The sequence below is a fragment of the Coturnix japonica genome, chromosome 1, assembly GCF_054131305.1.
Source record: "Coturnix japonica strain WE chromosome 1, WE-NBRP24, whole genome shotgun sequence".
Lineage (NCBI taxonomy): Eukaryota > Metazoa > Chordata > Aves > Galliformes > Phasianidae > Coturnix > Coturnix japonica.
In genome coordinates, this window is record NC_140663.1 from 142,461,016 (window position 1) to 142,473,828 (window position 12,813).

The window sequence follows — 12,813 nt, forward strand, 5'->3', positions numbered from 1 at the left end:
TACAGGAAGATTTGTGCCGAACTATTCCCCTGTCACATTGTTGATATTGTATACTCCTTCCAGCACCACGAGAAGTTAATTAAAAGCATGTTGTGACTTGAGACTTATTTTTGATTTTACAAATCTTGATTTTAGTCTTAAGTAAAAGCAAAAGATAAGGGGACTTCTTAAATAGAAATCCGAGCTTGTACAAACTCTGGTGATGCACTGGAACAGGTTGCCCAAGGAGGCTGTGGATGCCCCATCCCTGGAGGCATTCAAGGCCAGGCTGGATGTGGCTCTGGGCAGCCTGGTCTGGTGGTTGGCGACCCTGCACATAGTAGAGAGGCTGAAACCATATGATCATTGTGGTCCTTTTCAACCCAGTCCATTCTATGATGTTATGTTTGTTTTCTGCAGTCATTTTCCTCAAGTTCAGTAATGAAGCAACAGCCCAACTAATAGTAGGGGTAACCTTTAAGCAATATTTATTTTGTAAATTGGATCAATATTATGTTTGCAGGACTGCTGAAAAATCTTCCACGTTATCTTGACCTATTTTATTTTTCCTGTTTGTTTTTAATTTTAAGCATCATGTTCTTCAAACTCACTCCAGACTCGAGAGCAATTGACATAAGAGCACAAAACTACTTTGGAGATTGAATAGTAGTTCTTTAAAATCACTTCGTTTGTAAGTGTGGTCAAGGAAGAGTGGCAATCTAACTCAATTACTGTCTTTTCGGTGAACAGTCGTACATTTTTAATTCATAGTATCCTTCACGAATTGTCTGTGCTTGAAAAAAAACACAGCAGAGCATCAGAATTTCTTATTGTTCTATATCATGAAGTATTACAAAAAGATCTTTTTAGTTTGTAGTAATTCCTGTGCAAAGATAAATGCATTGCATGTTTCTTTGAAACATATCCATTTTAAAATACGCTTCTGTCCTGAATAGATGGATCATTTTTGTCTCTGTGTGTGTTTTTGAGCAAGGCTTTTAAGTCTGCAATATTTAATTCATTTGGTGTTCAAAAATTCTTATTCAGTTGTTCTGTGAATATTGTGCTGGAAGGAAACTGAAGTCGTTATTCTTGGTATATAGTGAAAAATATGATGCTGATATGAGGACAGGCTGAGGGAGTTGGGTTTGTTCAGCCTGGAGAAGAGAAGGTTGCGGGGTGACCTCATTGCAGCCTTTCAGTACCTGAAGGGAACTTACTCCCAGGAGGGGAGTAAACTCTTCGAAAGGGCTGATAATAGCAGGACTAGGGGAAATGGTTTTAAGTTGAAGGAGGGAAGATTTAGGTTGGATGTTAGGGGAAAGTTCTTTACTAGGAGAGTGGTTAAGTCCTGGAACAGGCTGCCCAGTGAGGTTGTGGATGCCCCGTCCTTGGAGGTGTTCAAGACCAGGTTGGATGGGGCCCTGGGCAACCTGATCTAGTAAATGTGTATGTTTGGTGGCCCTGCTAGGCAGGGGGGTTGGAACTACATGATCCTTGAGGTCCCTTCCAACCCGGGTAATTCTGTGATTCTGTGATTCTGTGATATCTTTAATGTTACATGTAACATAGTGTTGGAACTATAGTCTTGGTTTCAGGTAGACAGCCCGAACAGCAAACTGATGTTTGGGCTGTTGCTGAGTGATGGATGCACCCGCAGGGCCAAGGCAACTGCTTGGCAGGGAACAGCTCCCGCCATGATGGAGCAGGTTGGAGCCAGTACAGGTAGCCTGGATTGGCCAAGTGTTGTCCCATCCTCCGTGACATCGTGTGGAAGGCCATGAAGCTGTGGTCAGTTGGCTGGGGGCAGCCCACTATTCAGGGGCTGGCTGTGGGGTCCATTGGTGGGTGGTGAGATTTCACGCTGCTGGTGAACAGTTGTGTTGTTGCTATACGTTGGTCAGTGGGTGGCGTGTAATTGTGTTGCATATAAATATATAAAGTCATCATAGAATCATAAGGTTGGAAAGGACCTACAAGATCATCTCATCCAAGCATCCTCCCATCACCATTGCTACCACAAGCCACTAAACCAGATCTCGTAGCTCCCCATCCAGATGCCTCTTGAACACTGCCAGGGACGGTGACTCCATCACCTCTTGAGCAGGTCATTCCAGTGCATTACAGGTCATTCCATTGGGGCCACACCACCACCTTTCCTTCCTTGTCTTTCCCTTCTGAAGAGCTTGTAGCCATAGATAGCCTGACACACAATCACTTCCAACTCCTCCTGCTTGTTGCCCATGCTGCGTGCATTGGTGTAAATGCACTTCAGCTGAATCATCTCCCTCACCCCCAGCTCAAGCACTGTTCCCCTAGGTTCTTCACTGGTGAGTCCTGTTTTGTCCCCTTCTGTCATAGCCAGTTTAAAGCTCTTTCGCTAAGCCCTGACCGGGGCCCCAGGAAGGCAACACACTTCCCAATGGCTTGGGTCCTATCCGCATATGGGGCCTTCAGTTCCTCTGAGAAGGGAGTCGCCCACCACGACCACCCTTCTTTCTTGATCACCAAGGTTCGCTTCTTCGGAGCTGCCCCAGCCAGAGCTGAAGCGGCTGATTGCGGGGTGTGCGGGGGTTTCCAACCATTCCCTCATCCAGGGATTCCCGAGGCAACAGAGCAGCCTGGCAGCTCTCCTGAGAGTGGCTGACTGGGGCGTTGCCAGGGCAATGGCTCCGCATCCATGCCCGTTGCCTAGAGAAGTCTCTGGGACCTTGTCACCAGGACAAAGAGGAGGAGTGTTATCACTGCGAAGTGAGTGGTAAGTGTGGGGCACCAGTTAACGACCTGGTAAAGGGGTGAGGGCAGAGCCAGCACTACCAGCAGCAGGGCGGGACTGAACAGTCACACCGTGTTAAGGCTGTTATAATTGTGGTAGTGCTAGTGAGCCTGCTGGTTTACCATGGCTGCACCACTGTGGAAGGCTACTGCCAGGAAAAATGTGACTGAGGTCCCAAAACTGTACACTAGTGTACAGGTCAGTGGCTGTGATGAGTTCCACAGCCTGCCCTTTGCAGTGCCAGGCAATGGAGGCAACACTTGTGTATGGTGTGACCAGCTAAAAGACTTACTCAGTCTTGTGGTCCTCCTGAAGGAGGAGGGGGGAGAGGCTGAGGAGCACAAAGGAATGTGAGTGGAAGATTGATTGGTGGTGCCAGTCCCTGTTGGCCCCGAGATCCTGGCACACAGTTGAGGCTCCACATGGAGCATGTCGCCCCGTTGCCTTGCAAATAGGTGGTAGAGGGGAATCGGCAGGCAGACGGTGTTCCTGCTGCAGTCCTCCCTGTCCTCTCCTACCCCTGGCAATACTAGTGAAGAACTGGGGGGTGTGGGGCAGTGGCACGGGGGATGATTATCTCTCTGCTCCTGCTGGCCACACTATTTCTTACACAGGCCAGGTTGCTATTGGCCTTCTTGGCCACCTGGGTACACAGTCAGTTCATGTTCAGTCAAGCATCAGCCAATACCCTCAAGTCCCTTTCCTCTTCACAATCATCCAGACACTCAGCCCCAAGGCTATAGCGCTGCATGGGGTTATTGTGGCCAAAGTGCAGGACCTAGCACTTGTCCTTGTTGAACCTCATCCCGTTAACCTCAGCCCCAGATCCAGCCTATGCAGATCCCTCTGAAGGACCTCCCTACCTTCAGGCAGATCCACATCATCTCCCAACTTGGTGACATCTGCAGATTTACTGAAATACACTCAATCCCCTCATCCAGGTGATTGATGAAGATGTTAAACAAGATGGGCTCTAGAACCAACCCCTGGGGGACAGCACTTGTAGCGGATAGCCAGCTGGACTTATCTCCATTAACCACCACCTGCTGGGCACGACCCTCTAACCAGTTCCTTACTCAAAGAAGGCTTTTTTAAGTATGTTCCTTTTAAGTAAAAGGAAGACTAGGGAGAATGTGGATCCCCTGTTGGGGGGGGGGGGGGGAGATTGTTGGATTGTTCTGGTAACAGGGGATGCTGAGAAGGCGGACATACTGAATGCCTTCTTTGCTTCTGTCTTCAGTGAAAAAGCTCTCCCTCAGGAATCCCAGACCCTGGAGGTTAGTGAGAGGGTCTTGGGAATGGAAGACTTCCCTTTAGTCAGGGAATATTGGTCTGTGAGTGCCTAGGCAACAACAGTGTTCATAAATCCATGGGACCCAATGGGGTGCATCCACGGGTGCTGAGGGAGCTGGCAGAGGTGATTGCTGAACCACACTATAATCTTTGAGAGGTCTTGGAGAATGGGGGAGGTGCCTGAAGACTGGAGGATAGCCAGTGTCACTCTGGATTTCAGAACAGGTGAGAAGGAAGTTCCAGGTGATTACAAGCCAGTCAGCCTCACCTCTGTCCCTGAAAAGGTGATGGAACAGCTTGTGCTGGCTGCAATCTCCACGCAATTGGAAGAAAAGGAGGTCATCAGGAGTAGTCAGCATGGATTCACCAAGGGGAGGTTGTGCTCATCCAACCTGGTAGCCTTCTATCACATTGTCACTGGCTGGGTGGATGGGGGGAGGACGGTGGGTGTAGTCTACCTTGATTTCAGCAAGACATTTGATACTGTCTCCCACAACATCCTTATAAACAAAGCTGAGGAAGCGTGGGATAGACAAGTGAACAGGGAGGTGGTTTGAGAACTGGCTGACTGGCAGAACACAGAGGGTTGTCGTTGATGGTGCAAAGCCTGGTTGGAGACCTTTAACTAGCTATGTTCCCCAGGGGTCTGTGCTTGGTCCGGTCTTGTTCAACATCTTCATCAGTTACATTGATAAGGGGACAGTGGCCACTCTCAGCAAGTTTGCTGATGACACGAAGTTGGGAGGATTGGCTGACACGCCTGAAGGCTGTGCTGCCATTCAGCGAGACCTGGGCAGGCTGGAGAGCTGGGCAGTAAGAAACCGGATGAGGTTTAACAAAAGCAAGTGAAAGTCTTGCACCTAGGGAGGAATAATTGCATCAGCAGTACAGGTTGGTGGATGAGCTGCTGGAGAGGAGCTCTGCAGAGAGGGACCTGGGCATCCTGGTGGACGACAGGTTGGCCATGAGCCAGCAGTGTGCCCTTGTAGCCAAAAAGGCCAATGGCATACTGGGATGCATTAAAAAGAGCGTGTCCAACAGGTCGAGGGAGGTGATCCTCCCCCTCTACTCTGCCCTGGTAAAGCCTCATCTTCAGTACTGGTTCCAGTTCTGGGCTCCCCAGTACAAAAAAGACAGGGGTCTCTTGAAAAAGTCCAGCAGAGGGCCACAAAGATGGTGAAGGGACTGGAGCATCTTCCCTGTGAAGAAAGGCTAAGTGAACTGGGTCTGTTTAGCCTTGAGAAAAGAAGACTGAGAGGGGACCTGATCCAGGTCTATAAATATCTGAGGTGTGGAGGGCAGAGTGAGGAGGCCAGACTCTTTTCATCTGTGTGTGGAGACAGGACAAGGGGAAACGGCCAGAAACCGGAGCATAGGAAGTTATGCACGAATGTGCACAAGAACTTCTTTACAGTGAGGGTGATGGAGCACTGGAACAGGCTGCCCAATTTGGGGCAGGTGGTGGAGTCTCCTTCTCTGGAGATATTCAAGAACCTCCTGGACACCTACCTGTGCAACCTGGTGTAGGGAACCTGCTTTGGCAGGGGGGTTGGACTCGATGATCTCTGGAGGTCCTTTCCAACCCCTACGATTCTGTGATTCTTTCTTTTCTGCCAGAGGAAGTCTTAAGGTGTGGGGGTGACCGCCTTGCCTTAGGCTCCCTCTTAGGCGGTTCCGTCATCATCTCACCACTCACCTTCCCTTCAGTTTCCAGCGTCTCAAACCTGTTGCTTAGTGAGAGCTGGGGAAGTGGGAAGGCAGGAGGGGCTTCTGTGACACTGGGTCAGGACTGTTTTCCAACCCTCCTCATCTGTCAGGTCTGTCCAACTGTGACAGGATAGGGGATCCATCACTTTTCTGAGGGTATCTCCCTGGCACCCTTCCCTCCGGCCGGCCAGCAAGTCACTCCACCAGTTAGCCTCCTGCTCTTTGATGGTCCTTAGTCTCTCCACCTCCTCCTTGAGCTCTACCACCAGGCTGAGCAGCTCACCCACCTGCTCACACCTTACACAGGTGGAATCCCTGCCACCCTTCCCTGGCAGCAGCAGGCTCAGGCACTCCCTGCAGATAGTGACCTGAACAGCCACATTTCTGGGCAGGCCCTCCTTCTGGGTCACCACAGTCTTCTTGGAATAAGCCCTCTGTTGGTGGAGACCATGTTTAGGCCTGCAGACTCAGAGACTGCCAAGAGGAAAGCTGGTCTCCTGAGCAAGGAGGAACAGTGCTTACACGCCTCACCACATGACCCACCTCCCATATCCACAGCTGCAGTGCCACATGAGCAGTGTAGGCTGTGCTCACTCACTGAACCTCCCCATTCTCAGCAAACAACAGTTACTCACCAGATGCGCTGTGTGATCTCCATGCCTTCATGGAGAAGCTTATTATCAGGTGGGAAGGTTAAGGGCGGGTGTTTAAACTGTGCTGCTAATGTGCCAGCTCCATGCCTACTGACTCAGGAGCTTGCCCACAAGCTGCCAGCTCCTCAGCACAAGTGCAGCACTGTTGCTTGCTTAAAAAAAAAAAAAAAAAAAAAAAAAAAAAGCCTTAAAAAGAGCTTTCTGTTGGCCTTTTTCACTCCAGATCCCTTGCCCAGTGCAGTCTTACCTGCTCTGAAGCTAGTCTCCACAGCAAAATTGTTGCTTTTTTGTTCCAATTTTCCTCTTTTGTCATAGTAAGTGGTTTTTATATATTTCATATCCACTTATCTTCCTCATTCCACTTGGGAGGGAGTGAGTGAACAGCTGTGTGGTGCTGAGCTGCTGCCAGGTTAAACTACAAGAGTCCTTTTGGCACCTGGTATGGGGCTCAAAGGGTTGAGATAACAGCAAGTCTGACCCGAGTTAGTTCAAATTGTTCTAAGTGGGAAAGTAGGTTAATAGTCACTGGTCACAATATTATTTTTATTTTCTGAGGTTTCTGTCAGGAGATTCTAGTCCTTAGGAATGAAATAGCATTGTCAGATGGATGCGATCAATAAAGTAACTACCATACCTGCGCCAACTAGTGAAAAGGAAACAAGCTTAAGTTGTGGGTTTCTGGAGAATGCATATACCAAATGATTGTCAAGCTACTTGGAAGAGGAATAATTTCACATGGGTGCAACAACAGGCATTTGAACTAATTGAATGAGAGAGTTCCTGCAGTAGTCCTTGGGACAGTCCAGACAGGGTAGGATGTTAAGAATGTGTTCTGCACTGTAGCCAGGGAGTATAGTCTCACTTGGAGCCTTTGGCAGAAAGCACTGGGGGAATCTCAAGGTCGACCCCCTTAGGGTTTTCGAGTCAAGGATACAAAGGTTCCCAGGCCTGCTATACTCCAACTGAACAAGAGATAATGGCAGCATATGAAGGGGTTGAGGCCACTTTTGAAGTGATTGGTACTTAAGTACAGCTCCTCTCAGCATGTCCATCCACATGTGTCTATCATCACATTTTTGTACCTATTTTCCTCATTTCACTTTGTTTGGAAAGTGAGCACACAGTTGTGTGGTGCTCAGCTGACTGCCAGGTTAAAGCATAAGTATATACTGCAAGAGTGTTGATAATAATTGTTGTTAGAGTTGGATAAAAGAGTCAAGAAAGCAGAGCTGATGTGGTCTTGAGCAGTCTAAGCTGCCAGAGTTGCCTGCTGAGTCAGAGAAACAGCAGATTGGCTTCTAGTTGCCAATGCACTTGATGCTTCACTGACACCTGGAAGCTGACTGCATTTCTTTCCTTCTATTTATATTTGCTTCAACTAATTTAAACCCAAGCAAACCAAAAAGATTTCAAAAGTGAAACTTGAGATCTTGGTTCTCTTCCTGGTTCTGTCAATCCCTGAGTCTTGTCTGGATTTGAGCTTGTTCCCCGGAGACAGATGTATAAAAATATGTAGCAAATGGAAACATTGCTTCATTCTTAGGGCCTTGGCTACTTAACTACTTTTGGAAACTTGTCTGCAAAATTAGTACTTTTTTCACATAGGAAGCAGTGTAGGAATTCTGGAAGCTTGTGCTGTATGTGCGTTTCCTTGTACTTACAAAAGCAGAGTGTAGCTGGACATGGTCTGGTGCATCAGAAGGTATCAGAAGAACAGCATGAGTGTTCTTCTCACATACATGTGCTTCTCAGTTGTTGACTGCATTGAGGTCAGGGCTGTACTCTCACTGTAGTGAGAGACCACACTCAGAAGCCATCTTGGAAGATGCATTTCCTAGATCTAGGGCAAAGATGTCCCTGTGATCACTGGATGCCATGTAGATGTGTGTGTGTGTGTGATACGTACATCTGTATGTAGATTGCCCTGCTCTTGCAGCTTCTTGTGGCATGATATAATGTTTGGCATGTTACGAACTGCATTTGGGTTCACCCCCCAGCTCTTCATAAGGCTAGCAAGGTTAGCCATAGTTAATTATTCTTTACAGCCTCATGCTGAGCTGATGTCCTGGAGTATTCACAAAAGTCCTATGCTGTTTTATTTAAAATTGTCATCTAAATAAGATGTAAAACACAGCACTTAGGTCCATGTTGTTCACACAGGCTTCTGCAAACTCTACATTCTGTTCTCACTTAAGGAAATTAACTTTGAATCAGAGTGGAATCAGATAAACCACACTGAGTTTCACTTGAAAACTGTATGAAAATTCAATGTTCAACCTCTTCTTTTTTTATTATTTTTTCTTGAAGCATCAATAAATGCAAGCGATCCTTTTCGGGTGCATTTGACATGAAATTCAAGCTCAGAGTAAAATGCAGTACCGCCAGAGTTTCTGCTTTCATTCCGAGCATTTCACACAGCAATATACATAATTACATATGATGAAGATCCTATGGCAAGACATGGACTGTTAACTCTGGTTCTCTGGCAGAATTCCCAGTTGAGTGATTACCTTCTGGCCACATAAATTTTATTTTCTATTGGATGGTTGTTTCCTTCGCTTATTGGAATGCACTGCTGTTATACGAACTGTGGCAGTGTTAACTTGTGTGCTTTACCCTAAAGATAACATCATTTCTATGACTAACGTCTCATTCTATTGGTGTTTACATTACTTCTTTGGAAATGAACGTCTTCAGCAAGTATAGGAGATTAAGTTAGAAGGCAGTTTCATGCTTTCTTCCAGTGGGAATTCAAGAAGGATTCTCCGTGTCGCCTTCTCCCCTTGGAGGTGGTAGCAGTGTTTGAGAAGAGATTGTGATCTTTCATTCTTCTGGTTTCCCTAGAGAAACTTTTTTTCCCAGAGAAAAAAAAAAAAGCAACAAACCAAAACATATCAAACTTTCCAGATGATATCGTTATATCATTAAAAGGTTCTTATATTTGCTCTCTATATCTTTGCTTTCTTATATCTTTGCTCTCTATAACTTCCTGAAGGGAGGTTGTAGTGAGCTGGGGGTCGGTCTTTTCTCTCATGTAGACAGTGATAGAACTAGAGGGAATGGTTTCAAGCTGCGCCAGGGGAGATTCAGGCTGGACATTAGGAAGTATTACTTCTCAGAAAGGGTAGTGAGGCATTGGAATGCACTGCCCAGGGAGGTGGTGGAGTCACCAACCATGGGAGTGTTCAAGAAACGTTTGAATGTTGTGTTGAGGGATATGATTTAACTGTGAAGTATTGGTAATGGTTGGACTGGATGATCTTCTAGGTCTTTTCCAACCTTGATAATTCTGTGATTCTGTGATATTTTCAGAAGCTTTACTTTGAATGGATCACTTCAGGTATTTTTCTCTGAGTTGTCTATTGCTTTGATTGATGGATACTGTATTTTCAGTATAGTAGTGTAAGTAATGGGAATAGTATGAACCCAGGTATTCATTAACCAAAATAGCAGTCATCCTATTGCCAGAGCATAGAAGTGATGTGAGCTGGTTTTTAGTTCTGTGATTCATTTAAGCTGTCTGTATTAAAGCAAACAATGAATTTGGGAGTCCTGCAAAAATTACTCAAAGTTTGAGAAATGTGCAATGAGAATCTAATGATGAAGCCTGAAATTCCTGCATGTGCAGAAAACTTGTGTGAAAACGACTGGAGGATGAGGAAGCAAGACAAATTATCAGTCATAGCTTTGAGACAGGAAGACTTTAGAGGCTGTCCTCTGCTCTTAGATCTTTGAGCACGCTCTCATTAAGCCTGAAACCTGCTTATTGTAAATCTAAAGCTGAGTTTGCAGCTATTCTTCCACTGCCTGATACTGCATTTCTCAAAAATAAAAGTTGTCACATAATTATCACAGAATTATCAAGGTTGGAAAAGACCTAGAAGTTCATCTAGTCCAACCATTACCAATACTTCCCAGCTAAATCATATTCATCAACACAACATCCAAACATTTCTTGAACACTCCCATGGTCGGTGACTTCACCACCTCCCTGGGCAGTGCATTCCAGTGCCTGACTACCCTTTCCGAGAAGTAATACTTCCTAAGTATTCCTAAGTGACCTCTTATTAGATGTTTTCTCAAAAAAGGAGCATGTAAACCTTAAAGCACTTTTGATTCCTGTGACAACTACTGTAATAATAGTCATTGTGCTTTAATAACTGTAATTGCACATATGAACCTGGGCATACTTTGTGTTTTATCTTCATTTTTCAAGACAATAAATGTCCGAAACTGATCAGTGAAAGGCTGAAACAGATAGCAATGAGAAACAGAGGTTTCTGGTTTTTAGGGTCAGTTAGTTTATTGATCCAAGAGAGCAGATGTTTCCATAAAATCATGCAGAGCTAGGCTTGGTGATGTGCCTGGTTTAGGCTGTGCATCTGCTGTGCTGTGCCTAGGTGGGTGAGTGGGGTCCAGCAGGTGGGCAGGGCTGGGAGGTGGAAGGCTGGGCTGCCACAAGAGTTCACATCACCTTCACCTTTGAGATGTGAGAGGGCTGCAATTTAACTGCTACGGTAAGGTTTAGTGAACCAGGAGGGAACTGTGGCGTGAAAAACATTTTGACTTAATACATCATAGTGGCAATCCCGGCTGGTGGGTCTCCTGAGTGTAATAAATTATCATGGGGCATTGGAGCAGCCTGGCCTCGCTCAGGTGTGAACGCTCCATCTGGCCCAGCTGACCAAGGGGTTGCAAGGGGAGCTGAATTCACCTCACCAGCCATCTCAGTTGAGTCCGTTCTCCTTAGATGGCTGCCCAACATACACAAGCCTCAGCAATTATACTGTATTTGCAGAAAGGCTTTCAGCATACTGTAGAGCAAAGGCTTGTTACTGCAGGAGAGCAAGAGTTCAGAGAGATCAGCTCTTTGAGTGAATACTGGGCTAAATATTTCATCTGTGTGTGTAGATTAGATCTGCTCAGGTCTGCCCGGATATGTCACACAATGTCCTTTTGGTTACAAATGCAGAAGGATCAAGTAGTTTGGAAAGAATCTACTCCTGTGATTGTTGCTACTCTTGAATTATGAATGACCCAAAAGCCCGCACTGTTCACTGTATTCATTCTTCAGACCGATGCTCAAAAGGCAGAGCATTGCTTTAAAGAAATACGATTTTAGACAACAAAAAGGAAACAGGTGCTGGGAAAATTTAGTTAAATGTGGATGTGTTAAATGGTACATGAACTAGTCGGGTTTTTATGATTTATCAGTTTTAAACTTCAAAGGCTCTGGTTAGCTTGCATTTTTAGAGCTAATGAGTTTATCACAGCCAGTGGGAAAAAATGGTTCAAGTATATCAGCTATAAATTGGTACAAAGCACTAAAAGGGACATTAGCCTCTAATCAGATTCTAACAGTTCATTAAACCTGCCTTTCCTCAATTGCGCTTTGTCTTCCCCCCCCCCCCCCCTCCTGCCTGTGTCTCCTGCAGCAAGCAGCTACGTCCCTTTTTTCATTTGGGTAAGACCTCCTCGGGGACACAAAGCAATATCAGCTCATCCTTCTTTGTCTACAAGCTAAACAGCCTAAGGGATGCTTTATTATGGTATATTCCTGATCTTTCTGTATAACAAAACCGTGCTGCTTATAAATCAAGAAAGTAGGGGGACTTCCCTGCTTGCAGAACAGGTGCTGGGAGAGCCCAGAATGTTAGCCTGGCTCCTGCTGCTGCTCCAACCCAAACCACATCCAAGCCACTGAGGCACTGTAATGCCCTGAGGTATGGGATTCGCTTCTGATAAGTAAACACAATGCAGCAGCCCTTGCTGGGAAGAGCCTGGAGTGATTTCTGAGAGCTATTCTGTAGCATCATAGTTCCATTGTATGCATTTATTGAAGTCAGTGAGGTAACAGAGTGAAAGTGAGTTTCCAATCTCAAGTACTGCTTTCCAGAGGGGGCTACAAATAAGTAGCTGTGAAAGAGTCACTTAAAAGCTTGTATACGTTTTGTAGTTTCATATTTGAGAAATAGCTGTGAGGCTTTCACATTTTCGTACAGCTGACCAAAGCGTGTTGATTCATCAGGTCATACTGTCATTAGAGTGAAAACATATCTTTATTCTCACCATCTTGTCCAATCCAAATGGCTGCTGAAGGGGCTTGCTTTCAAGTACCAGCCTTGAACTTTGGCTGCATTAGAAAATGAACTTGGGTTAAGGTGGGATCCGAACTGAAGGCACAGTTGATTTGTTCTGCATACTTCCTAAGAACACTTAAGAAACAGTGGAATGGGACATCATCAACAAGGATGTCAATTCAGAGAATTTAAGCTTTTCAACTCTCTCTTCTAACAGAAGTTCTCAGCATGTTTTGTCCATTACTAAGGCAGTGGTTTAACATCATTATTACAAGTTATTAATGTTGTTATTGCACGTTCATGAACTCCAGTTAGAAGAAACTTT

The 12,813-nt window shown here is 45.7% G+C and overlaps 1 protein-coding gene across 17 annotated transcripts in view; it reads left to right on the forward strand.

Annotated features, from left to right (window-relative positions):
- KLF12 (KLF transcription factor 12) overlaps positions 1–12,813 on the forward strand; it is a 266,658-nt gene that overhangs the window by 90,231 nt on the left and 163,614 nt on the right. The window lies entirely within an intron of this gene.